Raw genomic sequence first — 12,543 nt, forward strand, 5'->3', positions numbered from 1 at the left:
AGCAGATGATTTTGGGGTTCATACTATGAATACATTTTTAGCCTACAAGCTCTCAACAAAGTACCTATGACAATTTATTGAAGAGAATTACTAGATTGTTAATAAATGCAATGCCATAGATATCAAGGTAAATGCAGTGGTGCTGAACACATGAACTCTTGAACTTTCAACCATTTGTGATTACATCACCAAGTACAAGGCCTTCATTGATAATTTTTAAGATTAATTCAACAATTTTCAAACATTTTCTTCATTTTTTAAAAGTGTGTGTTTAGTTTTGTAGCTAAGAAGGCATATTATGCATAATCCACTTGCATGTAACCCAATTACATGGACCTTCATTCATGTAATCCAATAAGTCTTATTTCTTTGTTTGACTTAGTCAAGGTGGTTAATTTTATCCCACCTTTTTCTCCATTTTTATCTCACTCCTCTGCCTCTATAAGGGAGTGACCTTCATCGTAAATAATCATATTTTTATATACAAGAAAGCTCTACAAAAAATCTGCAAGCTTTATTGTGATTTTTTGTACAATTTTGAGAGAGAGGTGCATAGAAGAAATAATTTTTTTTGAAGTTATGTTTGGAAACAATTGTGGTAGTACAATTTGGAAGCTGCAATTTCAATTTGTCTTGCTATCTTTAGTTCATGTTAATCTTCTTTCTATTTGGAGCAAAATGGGTAGAGAAAACAATCTATTTGAAATCTATGTTTGGAAATGATTGTGGCGATATAAGTTGGAAGTTGTGCTTGTAATCTATATCACTTTCTTTAATTCATGCATCTTATTTCAACCCATTACTTTCATGTTTGTGTGCTAAAATAACTTATATGTTTAGAATTTAAAAAACATCTACTTATGGAATTCTATGTGCCCCAATAGTAGAGACTTATCTTCGAAGGATTGCATAAGAGTTTGTAAGCTCCATAGATATTCTTATAGCATAGAAAAATAGGCATAGATCTAAGTCGGTATGCTACAAGTAGCTTGTGTATTGATTTACATTTATCGATATCACTGTTCCAATTTAAAGATAGAAGTGTAGTTAGAGATCTATCTTTCCCATTACCGACTCTATAAGTAAGTGGATTCTTTCCTAAAAAAGAGGGCAAAGAATATAAGTAACACCCCTTTCATTATCTCTAAACTTATTTCTTACCTTGAGTTGATCCAAGAAACATTAAGAAGGGGGAACCTTCCCATCAAGGTAGGAAAAACTTTGTCTCACACATTGTGGCCAGTACTCCTATTTTGTGACAAACTTTTAGTTGTAAAATATCCACTCAACTATATGTGTGTGTGTGTGTGTGTGTGTGTGCGCGCATGCATGCACGTGCGCGCAGAGAGAGAGAGAGAGAGAGAGAGAGAGAGAGAGAGTACATGATTACCCGATTGACATATTTAATTTATTATGGAACTAGTCTACATTTTTTATTTGGTAACAACCCCAAGTTATTGAACCCTTTTTAGTCTTTATTTTATTCCATTATCATGGAAAGAGTATATATATTGGCATGCTAAGATTATTGGTAAGAATACGATTATTTTATTTTTAATAAGAAGGGAAATAAGTACTTTGTTGTATTGTTATGATAGTAATAATATACTAGAGGCAATGTTTATTGCATAATTTGAGTGATGCTTAATGTTTCTCTTCCATGCCCTAATCTAAGGTCAACTCAAAGCCAATTAATATTCATCTAATTACACATCCACATTGTATGGGGGAAAAATATTGATGCATACAATTTCCTCCATCAATCCCCTTTGGTTATGATGTAGGAGCATCCTTGGTTGGCTTGTGATCCTGCATGTTGGTGTGGTTTGTCCTTGGAGTTGGAGGACTCGATCAAAGAGTGAAGGGTGACTCGATCAATACTGAGTTGGTTTGGTTGTTGTGTTAACTGAGTGACTTGGTTAATGAAGATGTTCGATGTTGCTTGGGGCACTCAACAAATATTGGGAGTTTGGTTTGCATTGGGAGCTCAACTATAGTGTTGCCCAAGAAACTCGGTCAATGAAGGGGGCTTAGTTTCTTCTAGAGGACTCAACACATACTAGTGCTCGGTCAGTGAAGGAACTCGGTTATGTCTGGTAAATGCTGACACTCGGCATGGTTTTCTATGAAACTTGATTTGGTCTTGGTTCCTGTGGTGTCAAGTTGTTTGTGAGCCAACTTTTAGCATTTAATTTATGTATGGGTATTTAATTTGTGTTGTAGCCAACTTGTGGCTTATGCAAACATCTAATGTAAGGGTTTATTTTAATTTGTAAGGGGCTAGGCTAACTTGTGGCTTAGTTGGGTATAAGTAGGGGTATTTTGTGGAGTCTTAAGGCAAATTGTATATCATCCAGCTTGGAGAAGAGGATGAAGTGTAGGAATGAACTTTGAAGGGCTAGTAGCTAAGGCTTGGCAAATAAGGAGATTGTTTGGTGGGTTAGTGAGCACAATTTGAGATTTCCTTGGAGGTTTCTACTAGAGTGTGGATTTGTACTAGCTAGGATTAGGATTGTGAGTTGGATCTTGTGGGATCTTGCATAACTGTTTTGTAATTACTGTTGTATTTGACCCTAACCTAGAAGGCCTTACAACTAGGCATATTGCATGTAAATAGTTGTTTTGTGAATAAAGTGTTATGATTTGGTGTCAGATCTTTCTTTGTTGTTGTGTTTCTACTATTTAGTTGTTTGCAGGGATTTGGTTTACCTCCAGTAGGGGTACCCTCAGATTCTTGCTTCTTTAGGTGGTATCAGAGCCTAGTTGTTCCTGAGTGTGTAGAGTGAGCGTCGAAAATGAGGCAATTTGCACCAAGACTTCGGTAAAGGCCAGAAGTGTGAAGGTTGATCTTATGGAGTTGATTAATCTTCTAGAATTGTGGATTTGTTGTAGAGGGTTTACAAAAATCTTGGAAAATGCCTCCAAGAAGATTGGACCCTAAGGAAATTGATGATCTTAGTGATACTGTGGAAGAAAGGATCTCACAAAAGATTAAAACAGAATTCAGATTTGAGATGACACTAATGAAGAGTGATATGATAGTTGAGATCATAAGTGCTATAAGTGGTGTACCTCGACATGTGGGTACTGAAGATGGTTACAAGGAAATTCTTGAAGACTTTAAAGTTGTTGGATTGAGTGGTGAGGATAAAATTGATCGTGTGGAGAGACCTATTGGAACTAGGGCTAGTTAGTTTGTTAGGCCTAGATCTCGGTTGAAGTTGAAGCATAAGATAGAGGTTTCTAATTTCTCAAGTACTTTGACTCCTGAAGACTTGATTGATTGGATTGGTGAATTGGAAGACTACTTTGAGCTTGAGGATATTGAAGATATACTTAGAGTAAGGTTGGCACAAACTAAGTTGAAATGACACGCTGCTCTTTGGTGGAAAGAATTGTAAAGAGATAGAGAGGAGGAAGGTGAAATGAAGATCACTAGATGGAGGTTAATGGTAGCTAAGTTGAAGGCTAAGTTCAAACCTGCTGATTATGAACTTGAGTTGTTCAAAATGTTGCAGAGTTTGAAACAAAAAGATATGACTGTGAAAGATTATACCAAGGAGTTCTACAAGATGACTATTCAATCTGCGCATAGAGAATTGTCAAAGGAGAAGGTAGCTTGGTACATTAATGGTTTGAGATTCAATATCAAAGATGAGGTTGGTATGTTTTAGATTAAGGAAAAATTAAGTTTTGAAGGGACCTAAAACCCTATACAAAGGCTAAAGAAAAATAATAAGCATCACTAGGTTTTAGAAGGACCTAAAACCTGAAGTTAACCATAAAACATTAAAAAACCAGGTTTTATAGGGACCTAAAACCACAATAATAAATGAACAAAAGAAAACCCAGGTTTTACAAGGACCTGGAACCTAGAGTTTAACATAAAAAGTTAGAAACAACAAAAAAATCAGAATCAACAATCCAACATAGACTAAAGACCAACACTCTAGTGAACTCGACCAGCAACTAAAGAAGCTCTTTGATTACCTTCACTAACTCCTTGCCTGCCTCTACAGTGGTCTAGATGATGTCTTTCGTAGTAGATCTAGGAGACTCAAGAGCCTCAACCACTTTTTTCTTTATACTCTGCCTTGTTCTCTGACTTGGATAACCTAGACTCTTGGGCCCCAATTGTATATGGAGACATAATCTCCTCATTGCTTTTCTTTCCTAAGCAGGCCGCATCAACACATAAGCTACAACTAACAAGCTCCATTTTCTACCCACTATACTTGATCAATTGTCCGAGTTCCAATTCATAATCCTTAAGTTTCTTAGGAATATTTCTAGGTGAGCTCTCAAAATTCTTTCATGATCCAATTTTTTTTGCATGTCACCAACTTTTTTCTTTAGCACCATAATCTCATTATAGAGCCATGAGTCTCCTTGAAGAGACGCATCAGCTTTAAGCTTGGCTCTATGAAGGAAAGATAGGTTCACCTGATGAGAATCATCCCTGAGCCCTTCACTAAACTTATTTCTAGAGTCATTAGTAGTTTCTTGGTTTTCCTTTATATTGACCTAGTTCTTAGTGTTTTAGCCCTACTGCTCCATAGGTTCCTCTTTATTCTCCTTACTCAGGTTGTGCTCTTTCATGATAAGGGTTTTTCCATCATCATTCTTTTCAGTTTCCATGTCCATTTTAACCTCAGTAGAATCCTTTTTTATGGGAATAGGGTGAGCACTTTGGTTCTCCTCGTTATGCCTCAAAGCTTCATAACCAATATTTGACTATGTTTTCCTTTCTTTATTACTATCTAAGTTATCCTTACCAACATAAATACCTTTGCTACCAGAGTAACCATCCAAATTAGAACGAAGGTCCCCCATTTCTGTTTTATCATCATCTTCAACAGTATTATCAAACTCCATAACTTCCTCCACATTTTTCTTCTTTTTCTCCCTTTTGTTACCCTTCCTAGAACCCTTACTATTGCTAAACCCCTCATTGGCTTTAACCTTATTTTTCTTTGCATGAGGGTCACTATCGAGCAATTTACACTTTTTCTCCAAAATAGGAGAGGGTTTAACAACTTTGGTTTTACAGTAATTTTCAATGAATAAGATTAGCCCCTCATGTAGCATAGATCTAGATTCCTTCTTCCTATAGGCCTGGAGACTATGAAACAAAGAGAACTTCACATAAAATGGGAAAGACAACCTATCTTTATATCAAAAGTGATTTAAAAAAGCAAAATGAAATTTGTGTACCCTCTTAGATCTTCCATCCAGTATGAAATACTCACGAATGCAAGATAAAACATCCCTACATATAACCTTGATCTAGCTCAAGTCATAGAAGTCACCACTCTTCTCAAGCATTTTCTCCTCTTCATTACTTTTCAAAAATTCCTTGAAGGAAACATTTGAAATGTTGGTCTCCTTACTAAATTTTAGGCCCTCCATAGGAAGTCATGTAATCTCGACCAAAAATTCCTCAAACAATTTCATAGTAACACCATGCATTGTAACCCTATCTTCAATCAAATTCTTGAATAAATACTTTGTAATGTGGTGCTTGTAACCATGAAGCTTCTCAACATATGTTGTTACTTTCCCTTTTTGGAGAATATCCCACATAACCAAATTTGCCTTCCATTCCTTGCAAGTCATCGGCTCTTACTTCCTCGGCTCTCCACCTATCTCGTAGTCTGCTCTGCACCTACAACTAATTTGAGAAACGATAACAAAAACAGAGATCAAAGAATATTTAATCTCCAAAAAAAATTGAACCCTGAAAATGTGCCAAGTACTTTTCATGATGGCACAATGGTACTTCCTTGGGATACACAAATAATCCACCATAAAACCATCACTTCTCATAATAAATTTCTCAATCTTATATGATCTTTCCTAAAATAACATTTCTCATATCATAATTAACAATTGTTGTCAACTCACACTCCTTGCTAAGGTAATCCTGCCAAGTCATCTTAGCTTCCCTGTAAACTACTTTATTCACTACCTAGTTAGCAACTTTGTTACCTTCACGAAAAATATGAGTAATAATCACATTATCAATTTTTTTAATAGATCTTTAATTTCCATGATGCTACCCTCAATAATGCAAGGTATCATACTCTTATTATTCAACATGTTGATAATATTAAGAGAATCCCCTTCCAACCATAAATTTTGGTATCCAAATTCCACAACCATCCTCACCATGAACAGAGTTGTCGTAACCTTAGCTTTATGACTAGTAGAATGACCTATAGGTATAGCAATAACATCCACTACTATGCTATAATGGTCTCTCAAAACTCCACCACATCCCACTTTTCCATGATTCCCTTTAGCTAAACCATCAAAATTAGCTTTAACCCATCCCAATGGTGGAGATCTCTATTTCACATATTGTCTCTGGTCATCCTATTTAGTTTTAGTACCTTTACCATTCATAGGATTTCTTATTTGGATTTCATCAAAAAAATTGTTCTGAGATTTGAAATTTTCTTTAATAGCTCTGATAATATTTTGACCCAAAACCCTGGAGTTTCATTATATCTAAAAATTCTATTATTCCTCTCTTTCTAGATACCCCACCAGAGATGGGGAAGAGATATCTTCTAGAGAAAATCAATTTCAACATCCTTTATAAGGCATATCCAACTCTGAAAGCAGTGATCAATGTTATAATTTTGAACCTAAGAGATGTTCCAATATTGAAGAAGATAACCCTAGACATTCTAGCTAAATCTACAATTCAAAAAAAGGTGATTCTTATCTTCTGAATCCATTTTGTAGAGACAACATTTGTTAACCAAATAAACCCCTCTTTTTTTCAAATTATCCAGGGTTAAAATTTTATTTTGAAGCATAGTCCAAAAAAAGATATTGATTTTAGGAATAAGTCCTTTGATTCATGCTTTAGGCCACATAGGAGAATTACCCTTATCCTCGTATCTAAACACAGAGGAGACCTTAAAATAGACTCTAGGATCAATCCCCCACACCATAAGATCCTCTTGATGAGGTTGGTATGTTGAAGATTGATTCATTTGAGGATGCTTATTAGTAGACCCAGAAGGCATAAGATAAGTTGAAGAGGAAAACTCAAGGTAATTCCAGAGGGAAGGAGAAGTAGGATAGCTCAACAAAAGCTAAACCAAGTGAAGAAGATGAACCAAAACCCATTGATCAAAAGGGAAGGACATGCAGAGGTGAGTTTAAAGGTACTTACTATAGATGTGGTGAAGTAGGGCATAAATCATTTGAATGTCCTCATGGTAGGAGAGCTGCTGTTGTGAATGAGGTTGAAGTCCAAGACAATCAACCTGAGCAAGGAGAGAGTTTACTGGCTCGATGAGTATTGATTGGTTAGAGGACAATGGAATCTTGTCAGAGGACTAGTTTTCTTAGGACTTGTTGTAAGTTTGGTGATAAATTCTACAAGGTGATTGTGGATGGTGGTAGTATTGACAACCTTGTTGCTGAGGAGATGGTTTAGAAAACATGGTCTGAGAAGAGTAAGACATCCTTATCCTTATAGGATTGGCTGGTTGCAAGATGAGCATGCTTTGGAAGTAAGGGAGCAATGCCTTGTTGATTTCTAGACTGGGTAGTATAAGGATCAAATGTTGTGTGATATTGTGGACATGAATAGTTCTCATATGTTGCTCGATAGACCTTGGTAGTATGATTGTAGGGTTGTGCATGATTGTGTAAAGAATGTGTTTTCAATTGTGAAAGGTGGCAGGAAGCATTCCATGATTCCTTTGCAAAATGAAGAGCTCGATAGAAGGAACTTGAGTATTGGCAATCAAGTTGAGTCGAAGGATTTTGAGAGGGTTAGAGATCAGCATGGAAGTTGGACCTGTAGCACACCAAGGATAGATGTGAAGAAGCAAAATAAGATCAAGGGAAAGAGTATGCAAGTTAAGGACTTGGAGGATGTGTATGTAAAGAAAAAATTTGGGATTTATGTGCTGAATCCCAGAAGATGTTCTTCCAGCTAGTGAGAACATCTTTTTGAACCTGAGATGTTTGATGTAGGAGCATCCTTGGTTGGCTTACAATCATGCATGTTGGTGTGGTTTGTCCTTGGAATTGGAGGACTCAGTCAAAGAATGAAGGGTGATTCGATCAATACTGAGTTGGTTTGGCTATTGTGTTAACCAAGTGACTCAGTCAATGAAGATGTTTGACATCGCTCAGGGCACTTGATAAATACTGGGAGCTCAATTTGCACTGGGAGCTCAGCAATAGTGTTGCCCGAGTAGCTTGATCAATGAAGGGGGCTTGACTTCTTCTGAAGGAATCAACACACACTAGTGCTCAATCAGTGAAGGAACTTGGTTATGTCTGGTGAATGCTGACACTCATCATGGTTTTCTCTGACACTCGGTTTAGTCTTGGTTCTTGTGGTGCCCAAGTTGTCTGTGAACAAACTTTTAATTTGTGTTGTAGCTGACTTGTGGCTTATGCAAACATTTAATGTAAGGGTTTATTTTAATTTGTAATGGGCTAGGCCGACCTATGGCTTAGTTGGGTATAAGTAGGGGTGTTTTGTGGAGTCTTAAGGAAAATTGTAGATCATCCAACTTGGAGAAGAGGATGAAGTGTAGGAGCAAACTTTGAAGGGCTAGTAGGTGAGGCTTGGAAAACCAGGAGATCTCTTGGTGGGCTTGTGAGCACAAGTTGAGATTTCCTTGGAGGTTTCTACTAGAGTGTGGATCTAGACTAGCTGGGATTAGGATTATGAGTTGGATCTTGTGCGATCTTGTTGAACTATTTTGTAATTGCTGTTGCGTTTGGCCCTAACCCGAAAGACCTTACAATCGAGCACATTGCATGCAAACAATTGTTTTGTGAATAAAGTGTTATGATTTGGTATCAGATATTACTTTGTTGTTGAATTTCTGCTATGTAGTTATTTGTGGGGATCCAATTTACCTTTAGTAGGGATACCCTTGGATTTTCGCTGCATCAGGTTAGCCTTATATAGGGTGGTATAAGAATTATTGTTGCTCTCTCTCCTTGTCTTCTTTCAATGCATCTTGATGGATACAATAAGTTTGTTGCACTTATAGGTTACTATTTGTAACATTGTTTATAAAGTTTGGCAATTTTGGAACTTTTTTTACTCCTTGACCACATAGTTTGTCAAAGTAATGAGGACATTAACAATTTCCAGTTATGTGCTTAAGACTAATATGTGTGTCTATGAGGTGATAGATATGTAATTATTATTAATGTAGTAGAATGATGCAATATGGTGGTTATTTGGAGTTCTAATATCGTATATTGCTAACATATGGTTGAATGAATCCTTTAGCACTAGCATATGAGATTTGGTGTATGATATTGACACATGCAACAAGTTTAGTGGATGTTGTCCTAGTGTCTTATGTAGGTAACATGAGTGCCTTATAGGGTGGAAACCTATCAAATAACAAATGAAGAAGTCAGAAAGTGAATATCAAATATTTGCAATTTATATGCAATACAATGTAATGGGAAATATTCCTTGTAAAGAACTTTTCACTGCAAACTCTCTATCACAAAAGTTTGTAATGAGGGCATAAAATTTCTCAACTCTTCCATTATTTTTGGGATTATTTGTTAGAGATGTTAACCCTTAGATATTTTATATACTTTTAGGGTAAGATCAAAAGTTTTTTTTGCATAACTCTTTCTCATTGGTACTCCTAGCAAGATGGGTTGTACATAGGTTTTTAATATTACTAAAATAATTCAACCTTTGAATTGTTGCCTATCTAAAAAAAACTTAAGCACATCAATACATAATCAATTCTTCTAATTTTGGCTCTAAAAGTATGGTATACATATTAAAAATAATTGAGCCAATAGGCTCAATCCTAAGAGAGTGCCTGTTGGATTGTTCTAACTTTCCATCAGTGTCAGATGCCTTAAAATAAGTAATCGACAAAATTCTATTTTCTTGATTATTTGATAGTTGCATCTTTTGAGCTTGTCATCCATACAAATTACGAACATGTTTGTGTGCTCAATTACTACCTAGATGAAATTATATGTATTAGATGCAAGGGTCTTGAATTTACAACATAGACTACAGATACAATCATTCTAGCAAATTTCATATATAATTTTAGTATGATCTTAACAATTCTAATGCTCTTTGATGCTTTTTACATTCGAAAACGTATCTCTGCCATTCAAAATCAAGGTCATTCTCCTTGTGCGTACTCGTTATTCAATATTTAATTTAATATATAAACATGCCTTATCTTATGGTTTAAACAAGATATTTTGCTGAGGTAAGCATTGCTATTTATTTTCAAATCAATAATTCATTTATAATTCATTTGAAGATATATAATTGATTATTTATTAAAATTGTAAGCATATATTTTATATAAGGTTTTATTTAAGAGATATTTCTTTATATCATTTAAATATTTTAAAAATGATTTGAGAACTAATCTTAATTCTCTAAATGCAAAATAAATATTCTTTATCATCTCCCATCTTTTCACCATGTATTTTTTTTTAATATCATATAGTATGTAAAAAAATTAATTATATTTATGTAAAATTGAAAATTTTAATTATTTTCTATCCAACATATTAAAAGAAAAATATTATAAATTGATTTTATTTATATTTAAAATTTACACATATTGTTCCCCTCTATTATGTGATTGTAGAAAGTTTATGGACATTAATTGATAAAGGGTATAACTTTAGAAATTTATTCGTATTTTTATCTTGCTTTTTTTTTATTCTAATACAAATTTTATTTATTGTACAAAATCATAATAATATATCTTAGATCATTCATGGAAGAGTGTATTGTGTTCTATGGTTTCAAATTTCTAAATTCAAATTTAAGTTTACTTGATTCTATAAACATTTACCAAGAAAATATTTATATGATTAGCAAATATGATCTTGTACTTCATAATATTTCATTTTATTTATTTCTCTAACCTCCCCCTCTCTTAGAAAATTTAAGGATCATCTACTTTAAAATTAAAATTAAAATATACTTTCTAGAATCTTTTGTACTACTAAAAATTGTTGTCAATCATAACCATGAGAATGAAGTAGTTATTTTTAAAAATGATCTCCTATTATAGACTACTTTGAATTCACTTTTCTCACTATGATTCACAATATTTGATGCTCCATGTTATGGGGTAGATAAAAAGGATGTATGGAAGAGAACAAACTAAGGAGGGAGAAATATATGAGCTATATACGAATAGAGAAAAATACACAATTTTTTTTTTGAATTTAAAAAATTTAAATTAACATTTTTATTTATACGTAAATGTACATTATAACAAAGAAATAATATATTTGAAAAATTATTTCATATTATTATTTTTAACTAATATTACAATTTTATTTAATTAATATTAATTATTTTAATGATGATTATTTTATTGTGTTTAAATATATTTTGCTATTATAATTATAAGTTTTAAAATTAAAATTGATTTTTTAATATTATGATTTATATTTTAAAATTTAGGTGATTATTATTCTTGTGTTAAAATTAAATGGTTGAGATTTATATTTTCAAATTTATGTTTTTTAAACTATACATTATGATAAGTAAAAATATTACCTTTTAAAGTTTTCTTTGAATATTTTTATTACTAAAATGTATATGATGACATTTTTAAATATATATTAATATATTTTTTGTGAGATGTGAATATGGTCTATTTTCATCATATGTGATATGTTATTATTACAATCCAAACAAAGATTTTTATTTGTGATATTGGTACTACTAGAAATAGAAAGGGAAAAAATAACAAAAGGTTGTGCTTCTTTATGAGGGAGATAAATATGAAGGGAAAGGCAAGAAAAAGGAAGTGGGAGGGAGAGGAATAGGAAGAGGAGAGAGGAGAGTTGGGGGATGAAAATATAGAATAAAGATATTTGAGGTGATAGATAGAATATAGATAGATATGAATAGAACATGAAATAGAAATAGAGAAAATAGAATATAAGATGAATGATAAAGAGAAGGATACAATAATATAGAGATAAGTATGGAGAATTGAGTGTTATGGAGAATTGAGCGTTTGTTTGTATAAAAAAGACATAAAGGAAGGATAGGAAACTAGATGTGGAGAATGTGTAAATTACTAAGAGACACATGGATATAAAAATAGAAAGATCTATAAATATAGTGTAAGATAACGATGAAGAGATAGAGATGTAAATTATTGATTTCAAATAGATAGGTTGTCCATTTCATATAGGAAATGATAGTTATAGGGATAAATAAGTATAATGAGAGATATGGAGAGGGTGAGTAGGAACAAGGAGGGAGTAAGATGAATAATATAAAGAAAAAAGAAGGGTGGAGAGGTAAAAATATTTATGGTGATAAAAAAGATGGGGAAATATAGGGAGAGACAATGTATAGATAGATGATCATAATTGAATAGCAAAGTGGTGGATAGGTATGAAAGGTGAGACAAAAATTTAGATAAAATAATAATGGATAAATAGATGGATCATAATTGAATAACAAAGTAGTGGATAGGTATGAAGGGTGAGACAAAAATTCAGATCAAAATCACTCCACTTCTGTAA

This window comes from Cupressus sempervirens, chromosome 3, assembly GCF_028749045.1.
Source record: "Cupressus sempervirens isolate cs-2001-9-10 chromosome 3, ASM2874904v1, whole genome shotgun sequence".
Lineage (NCBI taxonomy): Eukaryota > Viridiplantae > Streptophyta > Pinopsida > Cupressales > Cupressaceae > Cupressus > Cupressus sempervirens.